At 43.0% G+C, this 18734-nt stretch overlaps 1 pseudogene across 1 annotated transcript; it reads right to left on the bottom strand.

Moving 5' to 3' along the window:
* Nucleotides 1-6499: 6499 nt before the first annotated feature.
* Nucleotides 6500-7358, bottom strand: LOC309545478 (oxidized purine nucleoside triphosphate hydrolase-like; annotated as a pseudogene). Its single transcript has 2 exons — nt 7111-7358; nt 6500-6739 (listed from the first exon to the last, which is right to left on the bottom strand). The product of its transcript is annotated as an oxidized purine nucleoside triphosphate hydrolase-like (transcript).
* Nucleotides 7359-18734: the final 11376 nt, after the last annotated feature.

The raw sequence follows: 18734 nt of genomic DNA, 5'->3' as shown, positions 1-18734 counted from the left end.
TGGATATAATCTCTAAATCCTATTTTTATATTTGCAGGGTAGTGATATTAGTTAATGCTGTTATTTAGTGGGTCATTTATGGCCAGCTATACTGCTCTCCATTGAGGGCAAACATTTTCAGATCGAAAGAGATGAGCGTAAAGAGACTGTGCCATTCAGTTCATCAAAAATCTTCACATAAAATAATTAAATGTGTGCATTCAAAGTATTTTATGCACATTTATTTTTTTTTCGGCGCAAAAGCCTCCCTTGTGTAGACATCCAAAAGCCGTGAGACTACTGCTGGCACTCTATTTTGGATGTCATGTCAGCAGAGAGGAGGGGCGAAGGAGATGGTGGGTCATCACAGAATGTAATTACATAAGCAACAAAGTAGGATAAAAAGCGCAAACCCAAGCCAAACAAAAAATAATAATTAAAAAAATTAGTTGCATGAATAAAATACAAAAGTCTTAGTTTATTGGCAAGTGAAAACTTCATAGTAGATGATCTAAAACATAATGGATGCTGGCCCCCATGTATAATAGCACAAATGGAAGGAAAGAGTACCTTGAGTGGAGCCAGTGCAGGTGAAAGACAGCTCCAAAATCCCGGGATGGGGATGTGATGGTGGATGGGCAGGACAGCCAGATGGAAGGTAGTGAACCAGATGGGAAGGTTCCGCAATGGAAGAAGGGGGGGGGGCGCCAAGAGAGTAGTCCCCCACTATGGTGAAGAGGCACTGGCCACGTCAAAAGGATATCCCAGCAGCGGCCACAAGGGGCACAGTATCGACCGCTTCCTCCTGCAGGGGAGCCCATGTCGGCGCCCGGAAATGACGTTACCGGATGGGCAAGGCACTGACAAGTGTGTAAGAAGTAAGGGCAAAGGGCAGCCAGCTGCTGTAGAAGAACAAGATAATGCCGACTACATGTTTCAGGGTAAAACCCCTTCTTCAGGTCTAAGAGCTGGCGTGTACAAACTAAAGGGGAAGTTATAAATTTGATTACACTCCCAGAAAGTGAGAGGACCAAGATGAGGAGGACGGAATGAGCTGTGCTAGGCAATTGACCCTTCTGGAATAGTAAAACTTTCTAGCAAGTTCAAAGGCACATTACAAGGAAAAACAAAAATAATTTATGTGAAGGAAAACCCTGCAAGTAAGAAATTAAAATATTTTATTTTTCTGAGTTATTACTGGCCGTCAGTGACAGGGTCTCTTTCAAACACCTTACAAAGCTAAGCAGATTTTAGTTTTATGTCAAGCAGTTACCATTGACTGTGCATATTTTCTAGGGATCAACCAATATTGATTTTTCAGTGCTGATACTGTTTTTCTGGCTACCCTTCAGGCCAAGAGCCGATATTAGGTGCCCATATTCTGTACATTTAAAGTTTTTTTTTTTTTTTTTTGGATTACTTTTATTGCTGTCACAAGGAATGTAAACATCCCTTGTGACAGTAATAGGCAGTGACAGGTACTCTTTATGGAGAGACTTGGGGTCTATAAGACCCCAAACCCCTCTTCTGAACTTAAAAGCATTCAAAATGCCAAGTTTGGCTGTTTTGAAAACTGATTTTTTTTTTTAATCTGCTCCAGTAACCGGAAGTGATGTCATGACGGCTTGGTTTGGGTCTTCTGCCAGCCGGTGGACATGGTCGTTCGGGCCTCCTGAATGGAAGGAAGACCCGAGCGGAGCAGGGGACATGCCCTCCCACTGCTTGTAATAACAGCTTTGCAGCTGCTTATCCGCATTGGTTGTCATTATAAAAAAAGCCGACTGTCGGCTCTAAAAAAAAACGGTACCAGGATGATGCCTGTAGCTGCAAATTAATATCGCCCCACCGATAATCGGTCGATCCCTAATATTTTCACTGTGCAGTGGCATTACTTCACAAAGCACTTATAATGTAATCACAGGTACTGTATTATGAGGTTATGGTTATCTCATTGTATAAACTTTCACAATGACCAGGGCACTAGCTCAAATTGTCATTTCCAACACAAGTTACCCATGTACCAGTTGATAAGCAACATTTTGTCCATAATTTCTATACTATATTCAAGGAATACAAATTGAAATGTAAATAGAGTTCACATTTTCATAATCTGATATAAAGCTCACTGTTTATAGAGCTCAGTAGCTCAGAAACATTTTACAAACATCAATTAGAGCAGTAATTTATCACATTTACCCATTCCATTTTGGTTGGCCAGTCCAGAGTTTTAGCCAGACAAACCACAGCCTCAAAGTGGGCACCATCTGCTCTGCTGTCTCTTTAGTTATCCTATATTGCTCTGAAAATTCATAGTTGCAGATTAAATGTTTATTTGTAAAACAAATATTACATAGTTAAAAAAAAAAAAAGAGTTATAAAACAGCTCAAAATCTACAAAAAATATAGACACAAAAATGTAAATTAAATTTAGCTTATTTCAACCAATGGGGATTTTACCATAACCCTTGGAAACTCAATCTACACAATTACACTCACTCTATTCTCATAGCTGTACATAATTTAATCTATTCTTATTACTATATTGGGCAGATGAATTGTAATTTTTAAACCAATTAACAATTTTAGAACTTTAATCATAAGATATACAGTACTCCATAAAAACTTCCAACAAAGTTGGTATGGTGTATCCCCTCCCTCTCCCTGTTATGGTTCCCCGCCACCATTACTGGCAATTATTAGCTGTGAAAGTGACAGCTGGGAATTGTTATGTACTGTATTACATAGCATGAACAGTAATCAAATGTGACAGCTCCTATGTAAAATAACACTTGTAGGTACCCTGAGCAATGCAGTGTAACAATGCAGTGTTACATTTTATTTACTATTTGATTCATATTTAGAATGTGATCTTTAATCTGCAAAAGTTATTAAAACCTTACCAGCAAAACGTTTTTAAATAAAATGTATTCCTAATTAACCACTTGACCTCCAGGACCACTTGCTCCTTCGTGACCAGGGCATTTTTTGTTATTCAGCACTGTGCTATTTTAACTGGCAATTACTTGGTCATGCAACAATGTATGCAAACTAATTTTATATAATTTTTTTACACAAATAGAGCTTTCTTTTGGTGGCATTTAATCGCCACAGGGCGTTTTTTTTTTTTTTTTTGCTATATAACCGAAAAGGTTGAAAAAATCTTTTTCTCTTAGTCTCTGTAATATCATTTTGCTAACAAATAATTATTCTTTATAAATTGAAGCCAAAATTTAGTCTGCTACATTTCTTTTGTAAAAAAATAACCCAAATATAGTGTAAATAGTCTGTGTCAAATTAGAGGCTACAAACTATGATATATATATATATATATGTGTGTGTGTGTGTGTGTGTGTGTGTGTGTGTGTGTGTGTGTAATAAATAAATAAATATATATATATATGTGCCTTGCAAAAGTATTCGGCCCCCTTGAACTTTGCGACCTTTTGCCACATTTCAGGCTTCAAACATAAAGATATAAAACTGTAATTTTTTGTAAAGAATCAACAACAAGTGGGACACAATCATGAAGTGGAACGAAATTTATTGGATATTTCAAACTTTTTTAACAAATAAAAAACTGAAAAATTGGGCGTGCAAAATTATTCAGCCCCTTTACTTTCAGTGCAGCAAACTCTCTCCAGAAGCTCAGTGAGGATCTCTGGATGATCCAATGTTGACCTAAATGACTAATGATGATAAATAGAATCCACCTGTGTGTAATCAAGTCTCCGTATAAATGCACCTGCACTGTGATAGTCTCAGAGGTCCGTTTAAAGCGCAGAGAGCATCATGAAGAACAAGGAACACACCAGGCAGGTCCGAGATACTGTTGTGGAGAAGTTTAAAGCCGGATTTGGATACAAAAAGATTTCCCAAGCTTTAAACATCCCAAGGAGCACTGTGCAAGCGATAATATTGAAATGGAAGGAGTATCAGACCAATGCAAATCTACGAAGACCTGGCCGTCCCTCTAAACTTTCAGCTCATACAAGGAGGCCCATGATCACTCTGGATGAACTGCAGAGATCTACAGCTGAGGTGGGAGACTCTGTCCATAGGACAACAATCAGTCGTATACTGCACAAATCTGGCCTTTATGGAAGAGTGGCAAGAAGAAAGCCATTTCTTAAAGATATCCATAAAAAGTGTCGTTTAAAGTTTGCCACAAGCCACCTGGGAGACACACTAAACATGTGGAAGAAGGTGCTCTGGTCAGATGAAACCAAAATCAAACTTTTTGGCAACAATGCAAAATGTTATGTTTGGCGTAAAAGCAACACAGCTCATCACCCTGAACACACCATCCCCACTGTCAAACATGGTGGTGGCAGCATCATGGTTTGGGCCTGCTTTTCTTCAGCTTTGACAGGGAAGATGGTTAAAATTGATGGGAAGATGGATGGAGCCAAATACAGGACCATTCTGGAGGAAAACCTGATGTAGTCTGCAAAAGACCAGAGACTGGGACAGAGCTTTGTCTTCCAATAAGACAATGATCCAAAACATAAAGCAAAATCTACAATGGGATGGTTCACAAATAAACATATCCAGGTGTTAGAATGGCCAAGTCAAAGTCCAGACCTGAATCCAATCGAGAATCTGTGGAAAGAACTGAAAACTGCTGTTCACAAACGCTCTCCATCTCCACTGAGCTTGAGCTGTTTTGCAAGGAGGAATGGGCAAAAATGTCAGTCTCTCGATGTGCAAAACTGATAGAGACATACCCCAAGCGACTTACAGCTGTAATCGCAGAAAAAGGTGGCGCTACAAAGTATTAACTTAAGGGGGCTGAATAATTTTGCACGCCCAATTTTTCAGTTTTTTATTTGTTAAAAAAGTTTAAAATATCCAATAAATTTCGTTCCACTTCATGATTGTGTCCCACTTGTTGATACTTCACAAAAAATTACATATTTATATCTTTATGTTTGAAGCCTGAAATGTGGCAAAAGGTCGAAAAGTTCAAGGGGACCGAATACTTTCGCAAGGCACTGTATGTGTATATGTATATATAATATATTTATTTGAAAATTGATCAATCCTGTTGTACTGACTGCCTATCTCATTTCTTGAAACCCTAAAATGTCAGGACAGTACAAATACCCCCAAATGACCCCTTTTTTGAAAGTAGACAGTCCAAGGTATTTGACGTTGTCTTTGTTTTTGTCATAATTATTTTTTTTTCTATGAAGAAATTGAAATACAATTTGTTTTTTTTCACTAACTTTTTTTCACCACAGCGACACTGTACTACTAGAGGGGGTGATCCATTTTTTTACACTCTTATTCTTTATAACAGTGATCACTGTTATAAGCAATAATTTTACCTGAAATTAATGGCTTTCATTCATGATGGCTTGCATATTATTGTGATGCTGCGATCGGCTAGAGCTAATTACTTCGTACAAGGTGCTGTGATTAGCTTAGGTACCATGTGATAGCTGTGGGCCAATCACAACATCACAATGGTAAGCATGCAATCATGAATGGAAGCCGTTCATGACAATTTTGCTTACATTTAATCATGTGATCACTATGATTGGTCATAACAATCACATGTTACCCCATCCGCTCACAGCTGACATCACAAAGCAGCTCCAGGCTGATGTCAAAGAGCAGCTCCAGGCTCTGGAAAGATCCAGACAATAATGTCTGAATCCACCTAAATGACTGTTCAGTAGCAGACTCAACCTCTCGGCATGCCGCTGAAAGCCTGAGCCAGCCACTCTCACCCCCTCTCCAGCTCAGCACTCCGGTGAGCTCTAGAGGGGCAGAGCATAGAGCAGTGAAAGATGCATCACAGCAATACATGTTCAACAATTTACACCAACATGGAAATGGTCTAACCTCCTGATGGCTATTTCTTTATGAATTTGTTGAAACAATGATGCCATACAGGAAAAGTGTTGCAAAAAAAGCAACCATTAAATTTGTTTTACGAGTCAGTACAAAAAATGAAACTGTTGGCAGTGTTTTTTTATGAGTTTGGCACAAGGCTTTCAACTACATGGACACCTTATTTTTATTTTTTAGAATTATAAAATGCAGCTTTTAATTAGGTTTCAGCTTTTGGCAACAAAATGATTAACACTGAAAAACTTTAGCACAGATTTCAGTTACCTGCTGTGTTGTGAACGATGTTTTTACACCAAGTCTTTTAAGGATTGGTTACTCTGTCACCTGCTTTATGATCAGAAATGCCTCCTCTTGCATGCACAACTTTTAAGCCATAAAAAATAGATACAATGACAAAGGCAGACACAAGACTAGGTATTTGTTACCAGAACATGTAAACAGTCAGTGATAAATAAGAAAAAAATATAAACCGGTTTGAGAAGAAAAGATTTGGTCAAATCACTCCAGCACTGGTAAAACCAATGAAGAACACCATCATGATTAAAAAAAAAAATGATAAAGACGAAATTATTAACAAATAAAATGTCTGCACATCACTAAACCTAGAAAAGGTATCAAACTAATAGTGCAAAGTCTACTGAAAAGTTTTGTATTCTTCTTGTCTTCATATATCTTCCACTTGTTGTAGGGTGTAGCTTAGGATTTTGTTATGACCCTCAAACTTGAAGTATCCTTGAAATGTTTTCTTCTATAGCAAAAGGGATAACCAAATGATATCATCTGGCAAACATACTCTCTAAAGGGATCTTCTCCAGGGGAAACCACTGGGGGCTCATTTCTTCACTTTCAACTGGTTCTCCTTTAAAATAATCTGCTCGAAAAACACACGGGTTCCCCCCCCCCTCTAACACCCTGTTAATTAAGAAAAAGATCTATCCCCATGCCGGGGGGAGGATCTGTGATGCGGATACAGCTTGATCCCCCAGGGGGTGTCCGCGGCACGGATTGACTCCCTATGAACATGGTAAAACTTGTTGAAATTCGCCTTTTATTTTTGTAACCGCAATAGGTCTATAGTACGTTCTTCAAACATTCAAAGGGTACGATTCCCACTTCCTTATTGCAATAGTCGTACTTTATATGCCCTTTTTTGTTATATGACTATGTTACTTGTTTAAATTGTATTCGGCTTTATGTAGCCAAAGTTCGATATATGTTATTTACATGTATGCATTTATAAAAATCCAATAAAAAAGATTTGAAAGAAAAACACACGGACATCCAAAATCTCAGTGCTGCCTACAAATTCAAATTTTATCTCACCAATTATCTGTAGTGTGTCAACAGTTAGACCGCTTTCTTCCCAGAGTTCTATTTTTGCAGCTTGTTTAATTATCTCTCCAGTCTGCACTTTTCCACCAAACCCATTCCATCGGCCAACACCAAAACCATGTTTCTTCATGCCCAACAGAATTCTTGGGCTGGACAACGAGGACAAGTGTGAGCAGCTTTGATGTGAACATTTTCTCTATTCAGGTCCAGACTCAGCTCTGATCTCAGTCCACCTGCAAAAGCCTTATTGAGTGGTGCTAATAATTTAAATTGCAAGTTAAAAATAGTGCATGCATCCATACCTCATAAGAGGGTTTGCTTAAAAAAATAAATAAATAAATGAATTTCTGCTTTAATGCATGTAGCACTTCTAAATTCCCTCTTTATGAATCAGATTCTAAATTTAAGATCCAGTAATACAGAAATAAATCCTGATAAGTAAAATTTAAAGATTAACATGTATCCGCGATAGATTTATTTTGTACTAGCTTAATAAAGTTAGCCAGGATTGATCCAAGGTTTTTATACACGTTAATGAACCCATTAATATTCCACAAGAAGGGTCTTTCGTCTTCAAAGAAAGTCTTTGCAGATCTGTACTCAGAGATAATATATTCAAAAGTCAGGAATGGCTAAGCTGCCCCTCTCCTTTAGTCTTCACAAATACTGTTTTCTTTTTTTTTTTTTTTTTTTTTTTTTTTTTTATTATTCTTGGTTGTTTCCCCACTCGTATAAATCCTTTCATGGTATTCAGCTGTTTAAAAATTCCTCAAGGACAATCATCAGAAGGATTTGTATTTAAATATATAGATAGCAATAACCTTTTAATTATTCTGATTCTACCATGTGGATTAAAGCAGGCCATAAACTAGTCGAAACCGAAAATTCTTGTAGATCACTAGGTCATTTGGCTTTCGCATCATTAGTGTGCCAGATGCGATGTGATTTTCATGCTGGAATCGAACGTGCCTGATCCAACATGCTGGATTTTTTTTTTTTATAAGAAGAACTAAACAGATGGTGGCACAATCGTATGCACTATTTTCATTTTTTGATCAACAGAATGTTCAGTTTTCGTCTTGTCTATGGCCAGCCTAAATATTAAAGATCACAGTTTTAATTTAAAAATGTATTTAGCTATATTTATGTTAACATTCAGGTAATTATAAAAAAAATCTCTAATTATATTAAATTGAAGCTGCAGTGTATTTAAAGCGGAGTTCCACCCTGGGAAATTCTTTTTTAATAAAAATACCCCCGGGACAGTCAGGGCTAGTACATTCCACAATGGCTAGCCTCTGATCTGTCCCAGGTTGCACTTGCCTTTTAGAAGAAATACTTACCTTGAAAATGTATTGTCCAGCGCTCCATCAGGTGTGGGCAGCTTGAAGCCAGCGCGATCCTCTTCTGTGTCCTCTTCCGTCTTCTTCGGTCCCACGATGCACTGCACCGGCCCCGCCGTCACTTCCGGTGCTGCAGCGTCATCCCTGCACAGCTTCTGGGCATGCCCAGAAGCTGTTTGGCAAGGTATGACGGCGCCTGCAGCGGAACTGACGTCGGGGCCGGTGCAGGCGCATTGATTCCTGGGAGCGATGACGTTCAGCTCCCAGGAATCAATGCAAGCCAGGAAGTGACGAATCGCCATGGCCGCCGAGGGGAGGAAGAGGAAGTAATGTAAGTATATTTTCTTCTGAACCAGGTAAGTAAAAAAAAAAAAAAAAAAAAAAATTGCGATTATCCATTTGTTTTTCAGGTGACCCGGAGCGAGAAGATGGAGGTAAGTATAATTTTAGGGTGGAACTCCCCTTTAACGGGTAATTTAACCACTTAAGCCCCGAAAGATTTTACCCCCTTCCTGACCAGGGCCTATTTTGCGATTCGGCACTGCGTGAATTTAACGGACAATTGCGGAGTCGTGCGACACCGTACCCAAATGGAATTGATGTCCTTTTTTTTCCCCACAAACAGGGATTTCTTCTGGTGGTATTTGATCACCTGTGCGATTTTTTGATCATGCGCTATAAACAAAAAAAGAGCGACAATTTTGCAAAAATAACAATATTTTTCACATTTTTATATATGAAATTCCCCAAAAAAAATGTAAATGTAAAAATCAAAATTTTTTAACCTTTTAGGCCAATTTGTTTTCTGCTACATATGTTTGGTAAAAAAAAAAATCGCAATAAGCGTATTTTGATTGGTTTGCGCAAAAGTTATTGCGTTTACTAACTAAGGGAAAGATTTTTGTCATTTTTATTTTTTTTTTTAACGAGTAATGGCGGCGATCTGCAATTTATTTTGCGGGACTGCGACATTGCGACGGACAGATCGGACCCTTGACTGACATTTTTGACACTTGAGTACCAGTGACATTACTACAGTAATCAGTGCTATACATGTGCACTGTTACTGTAAAAATTACACTGGCAGGGAAGGGGTTAACTTTATTGGAGACGTGCTTCTAACTGTGCAGGGATGTGGCTGTTTGTGTAACAACAGAGAAATACGATCCTGCATAGCAGGACCGTATGATCTCTGTTCTTACACAGGGGAGAATGACAGGCGGCTTTGTTTACATTAGCCGCCTGCCTTTCTCCCGCTTTAACCAACGATCGCGAGTGACCGGCGGACATTGGTCCGGCCGTCTGAAAGAGCCCTAAGAGTGCATTGTTAGGAATTAATTAATTTGAAAAATATTTGATCTGAAGTCATTTTTTTTTTCTTATTTTCACACTTTAACAAGCTTGCTCTTCTATGTTTTTATTAATTTAAAGAGGAGTTCCACCCCCCCCCCCCCCCAAAATAAATAAATAAATAAAAGTCAGCAGCTAAAAATACTGTAGCTGCTGACTTTTACTATTAGGGAACTTAGCTGTCCAGGCATCCAGCGGTGTCATCACCCAAGCCTATTCTTTAATCAGCTCTCGGGTGCTGGTGCCGCCTTCTTGGCTAAGGGAAACCAGCTTCACGGCTGGTTTCCTACTGCGCATGCGCTAATCGCACACCGCTTTGTTAATGGCCCAGCTGCGGTGGATAGGGGTGGGGGCTTGAACTTCCGGCTCACTTCACCACAGCGAACTGAGCTGGAAGTAGGAGTGGGTACCTGTCCAAAACAGGTACCCGATCCCCCCCAAAGGTGCCAAGTGTGGCAGCAGGGGGGAGGAGGAGGCAGACAAGTGGAGCTTTCCCTCTTGGGTGGAGCTCCTCTTTAGATAGAGGGATTTGTAGATCACTTGATGGAGCTTTCAGTGGCTCGGTGCAATTGAGGTCTATGATGATGGACTTTTGTTTTCTTTTAGCAGGTTTTGCTTTCCCAACTGCCTGAGGCAAACAACCAACTGATGCATAAATTTGCATTATGGGAAGACGCAGTAAAGCACAGCTGTTTGACACTGCAAAGTAAGAAGCCGAGCCTTCATATGTAGTAATGAATCATGACATGTACAAACTATACAAATCAGCATGACTTTTAAAACATTCACCGGGTCTGTCAAACGTAGGGACCAGCAATCTACTGTAGAAGCAGAATATTTATATCTGCTCACAGCTGCTACTCCTAACAGCCACTAGAGGGAGTTTAAGGGAATTTTTGTTGGCTCCATCTAGTGGTGGAACTGAGCAAGCTGCACAAAGCTTTTAGGCAGGCAGTCCCAGTGAATGTTGAAAACTCATGTTTTTCCACAAAACCACATACCCACTGGAAATGACTTTATTTTACTCAAGACGCAGGGACAAGTAAGAACAAGAGTTATGTACTGAAAGGGCATTTATACCACAGCTCTTTTAGACTAGGTTAACCACTTCAGCCCCGGAAGGATGTGCCCCCTTAATGACCAGGCCAACGGATAATTGTGCGACGCTGTACCCAAATAAAATGTATGTCTTTTTTTCCCCACAAATAGAGCATTTTTTTAGTGGTATTTGATCACCTCTGCGGTTTTTGCGGTATAAACAAAAAAAAAACCACTATATTTTTACTTTCTGCTATAAAACATTCCCAATATTTTTTTTTTTAAAATGTCATTATTCTATCAGTTTAGGTCAGTTTAGTTTGTATTCTACTACATATTTTTGGTAAAAAAAATCCCAAAAAGCGTATTTTAATTGGTTTGCGCAAAAGTTATAGCGTTTACAAACTACGGGATAGATTTTTGGACTTTTTATTTATTTATTTTTTTTATTAGTAATGACGGCGATCTGCGATTTTTGCGGCGAACAGATCGGACCCCTAACTGACATTTTTGACACTTTTTGGGGACCAGTGACACTAATACAGTAATCAGTGCTAAATAATATGCACTGTTACTGTATAAATGACACTGGCAGGGAAGGGGTTAATACTGGGGGTTGATCAAAGAGGTTAAATGTATGCCTCTGTGCTTACTGACTGTGTGTGTGTGTGTGTGTGTGTGTGTGTGTGTGTGTGTGTGTGTGTGTGTGTGTGGGGGGGGGTTCTGTGACAGGCACAGACAGATCGCAGTTTCATAAGCAGGTGGGTCTTCTCTCCATTTCCCAGTCGATCGAGGGAGGAAGGCGATCGCCGCCTCTCCTCCCGTGGCCCGCCTCCCGCTGTGTCTAAACCACATGCACGCCAGTCACGTAGTACTACGTGACTGGACGCAGCTGAGCCACCCTGCCGCAGTAAAAAGCTGGCGGGCGGTCGGCAAGTGGTTAACATTTGTGCAACGCGTGTGTTCCTACAGTGCACAAAAAACACGCATCCTTTTGCAGGCGCATGGCCTCATGCACACTGGACATTATGAAAACGCTATTAGCGTTACTGTAGAAAGCTGTAGCTGTAGAATGAATTTTGCAGTAGTGTTTTTTTTTTTTAGCCTTTGCGTTTTCTTTAGCTTTTTTTTAGCAAAACTATACTCTCACAAAAGCTTATGGCTCAAAAACACTCATAAAGTTTTTTAGAGTTGGAGCGTTTTTTAACAGCTGAAAAACTCCTCTTTAAACCCACTAGTTCTGAGGTTTTTCCAGCCAGAAAACGCCCCTGCCAAAAAATGCAGATCAAAGCTTATGTGCGCATGGACATATAGGATAACATGCTGGGGAGTTTACTGGCTGCAGAAAAAAAACCTGAAGCCAAAAACAGCCGCTGTAAAAACGTCCAGTGTGCTTGAGGCCTTAAAGAGGAAGTAAATGGCTTAAATTTTTTATTTTTTTTCTGATCTTCAAAGTAAAGGCATAATGTGCTAGTATGCATCACATGTGAAACTTACCTACAAACGAAGCCCTCGTATTCACTGCTGGAGGCTGCATCCATCTTCACCTGTCTTCTGTCCGGGTCCGCGGACTCCGGTTGTGTGACCGGCCGGAGCCACATGACGTCACTGCCACACATGCACGCGGGAGCTGCTGGTCACGGCACAGGGCTCTGAAGAAACTGCACGGGTGGCATTCCTTTAGAACTCATGTGCCAATGACATTATTGGCTGCATATACAGTACATATCTCCTAAACGTTGCACATTTAGGAGATATTTACAGTACCTATAGGTAAGCCTTATCATAGGCTTACCTATAGGTACAAAGAATCAATGGAAGTTTACTTCCATGCATTAACAAGGTGTGTTGGGGTGCCATTAAAGAGGAACAAAATGTGTGGTAATAAGTTGTAATGCATTTGCAATTAATTGTTTCGCATTTGCAGTGTGTTAGCATTTTTTATGATTTTTTTTACTGAAATGCATTTACATGCATTTGCAGTGCTTTCATGTACATTCACATAAGTGCCAGTACATTTACATGCTGTACTTTTTATAAATGCACATGAAAGCACCACTATGGTGTAAATTAGGCTCATTGAAAAAAATATCAAATCATCACTGAGTGTGGAAACTTCACACTGGACCTCATGCAACTTGGATTCTGTGCCTCGCCACTCTTCCTCCAGACTCTGGGACCTTCATTTACAAATGAAATGCAGATTTTTCCACAGTCCATGATGATTTGGGGAGCAATGTCATCTGGTGTTGGTCCACTGTGTTTTATCAAGTCCAAAGTCAGCGCAGCCCTCTACCAGGGAATTCTAGAGCACTTCATGCTTCCCTCTGCTGACCAGCTTTATAGAGATGCTGATTTCATTTCCCAGCAGGACTTGGCACCTGCCCACACTGCCAAAAGTATCAATACCTGGTTTAATGATCATGGTATCACTGTGCTTAATTGGCCAAAAAACTCGCCTGACCTAAACCCCATAGAGAATCTTTGGGTATTGTCAAGAGGAAGATGAGACACCAGACCCAACAATCCAGATGAGCTGAAGGCCACTATCAAAGCAACCTGGGCTTCCATAACACCTCAGCAGTGCCACAGGCTGGTCGCCTCCATGCCACGCCACATTAATGCAGTAATTCATGCAAAAGGAGCCCTGACAAAGTATTGAGTGCATACTATACTGTATATGGACATACTTTTCAGTAAACCAACATTTCTGCATTAAAAATCCTTTTTCCTGACAGACTCCATGGCAGCATACGTTTGGGTAGGCCCCGCCTCCTCTCCTTCCTCATAGGACCCCACTCCCATAAATCTTTGCTCCCTTTCAGCATCAGTGTTCTTTTTTCGTCCTCCTTATACATACGGTGTTATGTTCCTACTATTTTCAAGTCCTATACCTGAAGCAGATTGGGTCGTGGAGACTCCGATAAGCCCTGGCTATTAGCAGGGTATGGAGGGGCAATGGAAGAGACCCGCAGCAGGATCGCTGTGGTCTGGCCGAGAGAGCCCTGCTGCCGCGGGTGGCCTAATTTTGCCCGGAGACACAGTCCGGTGATGTGCCTCTGGGACCCTTTCTCTGCTTGGGCAGGGTGGTAAGCCCTGTAATGGGACCTTTTTCTTTCATTTTCTATTTCCTGTGCAAACTAATGCTGAGTTTTGTTGTTGGGCTGTTTTACTTACTATCTGCGGCTCTCATGTATTTGTTCCTCCTTGTGTGTCTGTCCGGTGACTCACGGTCACGACCGCGATTGCGGCCGTTACTTCCGGGTTGCGCGGTTCTTCTGCGCATGCGCAGTTGCTGCCGGTCTCTGGACTCGGTGCGCATGCGCGGGGGTGACGCGTGACGTCACTCGCGCATGCGCAGTAGCGATCGGCGGCCGCGAGGCGGCGTATTTAAACTCCTTAGTGTGTCAGAGCTGGTGGGAAGGTCGGCACGTTGTACAGCCTCCCCCAGACTCTGACTGGCATTCTGAAGGTATGTTTTATCTTTTAAAGGCGTTTCTTCTGCATTGTGTTTGACTTGGGGTAAGGTCTAAGTGATATTGTATCCTTTTTACTCAGCTGTGAAGAGTTTCTTTGCCCATCTGTTTAGCAATTATGGACACATCTCCGCCCCCTAGTGGCCAGCCCGCTCATACCAGGTATGTGCTGGGCATTTAGGGGGGGGGAGGGAGGTTTTGTGTGTTTCTCTTTTATATATCTACATGTGTCTGTCTCCAGCTCTTCCAGGTCTGACCACCAGCCTAGCGCACGCAGCGAAGACAGACATTCAAAGTCGCATCACCGGCACTCCTCGTCTAGGTCCAGGCGCAGTTCCCCCCATAATAGGGGACGTGATGGCAATGCTTCTGGTTCCACACATCATGGCCGTTCAGAGCACCCGCATGGAAAGAAATGCTGGGGTTGTAGTACCATAGTAACTGACGGCTCTTCTCTGTGTAAACCCTGTTATACCCAAGCCACGGGTGAAAGGGAGAAGTCGGATCATCATATTGAGGAGGTGGTGCGCAGAGTCCTCAAAGACTCTTTGGCTGAATTACAAAAACCAAGTACTTCTGCAGGACCATCCCGCTCTCCGGAAAGAGATCTTTTGGTTCAGGATCCTTTTGAATCCTCTCAACCCAGCCATCCTTCTATCCTTCCGTCAGAGTCCGAATCTGATTCAGATGACTCCGGTTCAGGATTTGAGTTCGGCCTTGTCTCCCCTCTAGTGAAGGCGGTGAGAGAAGCCCTTGAATGGGAAGATCCGGCTGTCTCCTCCCCAAAACAACGAAAATATTTCAAGCAGCTATGTAAAGACTTTCCATTTTTGGGGGAGTTGGGAGACATAATTACGGAGGAGTGGAGTAAAGTGGAAAGGAAGAATTCTCTGACCACAAAAATGGCGAAGCTGTATCCATTCAAACAAGAAAAGGTGAAGTACCTGGAATCTTCCCCAAGTGTGGATGCAGCTGTGATGCGTTTGGTCAAGCATGTCACCCTTCCAATGGAGGATACAGCCTCTTTTAGAGATCCGTTGGACAGGAGGATCGACGCTGATCTTAAACGAGCGTATCTTTCGGCCGGCATGGCCTGTAAGCCAGCTTTGACTTTGGCTACAATTTCAAAGGCCATGGAAGTCTGGATTAATGCCCTCGAGGGCACGCTTGGAGGAGTTTCGGAAGAAGTGCTCCAGAGCTCCCCAATCCGGGAGCTGAAGATGGCTGCGGGTTTTCTGGGGGAGGCATCTCTAGACACTATTCGCCTTTTGGCCCGAGTTATGCTGGCTTCAGTTACAGCTTAACGCGCCCTTTGGCTTAGGCCTTGGGTGGCTGATGCTGCTTCCAAACAGGCATGGTGCCGAATTCCCTTTGAGGGTTCTTCCCTCTTTGGGAACAAATTGGATGCAGCCATAACCCGGGCCACGGGTGGAAAATCTGGTTTCCTCCCCCAGGATAAACGCCCAGGCGCTTAGAAGCGCTCTTTCCCGAGAAGACAAACTGCCAATCGTGCCAGGGAAGCACGCAGCTACAAACCAGGCAAGTCCTACGGAAGAGGTTGGAAGTCAAGGCAATCCACATTCCAGAAAGGCTCTAAAGGCTCTTCGTCTGGTGACCGAGAGGCCACCAAATCCTTTTGAGGTTGGGCCCGTCCAGGCCTTCCTGGTAGGGGCCAGGCTGCTCCAATTTCGGGAGGTCTGGGCGGCCTCGATCCAGGATCCCTGGGTGTTAAACATCGTGTCTCAGGGACATTCGTGGGCGTTCGACAACGTTCCCAAACCCAGGTTTGTCGCAACCTCACTTCCTCTTTCGGCAGAGAAAAAGAAGATTCTTCTCGCCTACGTGGACTCCTTACTGGTTCAGCAAGCTGTTGTGCCGGTTCCCGAGGCAGAATGAGGGTTGGGAGTCTATTCACCTCTGTTTCTCGTTCAGAAGAAGAACGGCACCTGGCGTCCGGTAATAGACCTCACATATCTCAACAGGTCTATCCGTCAAGAGAGGTTCAAAATGGAGTCCCTAGTCACCATTCAACATTCGATCCTTCCAGGAGATTGGTTGGCATCGATCGATCTAAAAGACGCATACTTCCACGTTCCTGTGGCAAAAGAGTACCATCAGTTTCTCCGGTTTGCTGTAGGTCATGCCCACATGCAATTTACGTGTCTTCCCTTCGGGCTCTCAACTTCGCCTCGCACGTTCTCGAAGACCTTGCTGGCAGTTGTTGCTCTCATCAGGACCAGAGGCATCAGATTGCATCATTATCTGGACGATCTCCTCCTTCTGTCCCAGGACAAGCATCAGTTACTCTTACATCTGGAGCAAGTGACATCTACGCTTCAGGAATTCGGTTGGATTCTGAATTTAGAAAAGAGCCATCTGGTGCCTACGCAGTCGTTGGTGTTTCTCGGGGCACTGTTCAACACGGTGGAGTGCACCATTTCCCTGCCAGAAGAGAAAATTCCTGTAGTCCAGAGCAGGGTGTCTCACGCTCTCGCTGCCTCTCGTCTCACTGCTCGCCAGTGTCTAAAGGTAGTAGGGACGCTTGTTGCCACCTCGCCTATGGTGAAGTGGGCTATGTGGAAGCTGAGACCCTTCCAGAAGGGGTTTCTCCAACAGTGGACGACGGAGAATTTGTCACAGGTTATTCACCTGACTCCATTCATGAAGGGATGCCTTCCCTGGGGGTTACGCCGTACAAATCTGACCAACTGCCACTCAATCGCTCCGATTTCCTGGGTAACGATAACCTCCGATGCCAGCAATACCGGTTGGGGAGCCCACTGTCTGACCGAAGTGGCACAAGGCAGATGGAACTTCCCAGGTCACGGAGTAGTGTCCAACGTTCTAGAGCTTCGGGCAGCCCTCAAAGCACTCCAGGCTTTTCACCATCTAACACAGGGGGCTTCTGTGCTGTTAAGGATGGACAACACCACGGCAGTGGCTTATGTCAAGAGGCAGGGAGGAACACGCAGTATGTCTCTCCTCCAAGAAACAGAACCGATCATGACATGGGCTCAGCATCATCTGGCCAATCTCTCAGCGGTCTTTGTCCCGGGAGTGTTGAATGTGGAGGCAGACTTCCTATCTCGTTTCCAACTAGACAACAACGAGTGGTCCCTCCACCAAGAGGTGTTCAACTGGGTGTCATCTCTGGGGATTTCACCCGAAGTGGATCTGTTTGCGAGTCCACGCAACAGGAAGCTTCGGAAGTACTACACGAGATTCAGAGATCCTCAAGCTTTCGGAGTGGATGCCCTCACGGACAGGTGGAACTTCCAGTCTGCTTATGCCTTTCCACCAGTGCCAATAGTACTCCAATTCCTGCGGAGACTGAAGATGGAGGAAGTAGAGATCGTGGCAATAATCCCCTTCTGGCCCAACAGGCCATGGTTTCCCCTGCTGTCCCTTCTGAGCTTCAGGGATCCAATCCCTCTACCTCTCAGGTCGGACCTTCTGTCTCAGGGTCCTACTCTGCACCCTTGCCCTGCACGGCTGCACCTCAGGGCTTGGTTTTTGAGAGGGGGAGGTTGGAAGCTCTCGGATGTCCAGAGGAGGTGATTCCGACTCTCATGAGTTCAAGAAGGCCCAGCACCAACAGGGTATATGAAAGGATATGGGCCAGGTTCATGAGTCATCAGGCCCAGGGGTCAGGTCCAGTAGGTACGCCTACTGTTCAGCAGATTTTAAGTTTTTTGCAGTCTGGTCTGGATCTGCCCCTCTCGGTTAGTTCTCTCCGGGTGCAAGTATCCGCCATTTCAGCCTTTATCGGAATTCAGTGGGCAAGTCATCATCTGATCCAGCATTTTTTTAGGGGAGCAGTCAGGCTTAGGCCTCAGAGAAGGCCAAGATTCCCAAAATGGGATCTTCCTTTAGTTTTGGACTTTTTTTTTTTCAAAGGATGTTGCTTCCATGTCTATCAAGGATCTTACGTTGAAGACAGCATTTTTGGTGGCCATTTCCTCTGCTAAGAGGGTCTCCGAGATACACAATCTGGGTCACAAAGAACCTTTTTTGACCTTTTTTCAAGACAGGGTGGTCCTTATCCCTATGCTCGGGTCAAATCCAAAAGTGACCTCTGTCTTCCACGAAAATGCTGAGATAGTTCTTCCCACCTTCAGAACTGATGAGAATTCTTCAATCCATCCTCTAGACGTGGGCAACACTCTAAGTCAATATTTGGAGGCCACATCCTCCTTCCGCCAATCGGATTTCCTTTTCGTTCTGCTACATGGCAAAAAGAAGGGAATGCGTGCATCTTCCAGAGCAGTGGCTGCGTGGATCGTTCAGGCTATCCAATGGGCGTATAGAGCAAAGGGCTTGGCTCCTCCAGAGGCGATTACAGCTCACTCTACTAGAAGCG

This window comes from Pelophylax lessonae (assembly GCF_965119305.1).
Source record: "Pelophylax lessonae genome assembly, chromosome: 2".
In the NCBI taxonomy this organism is placed as follows: Eukaryota; Metazoa; Chordata; class Amphibia; order Anura; family Ranidae; genus Pelophylax; species Pelophylax lessonae.
This window is presented reverse-complemented; position numbering and strand designations above follow the sequence as displayed.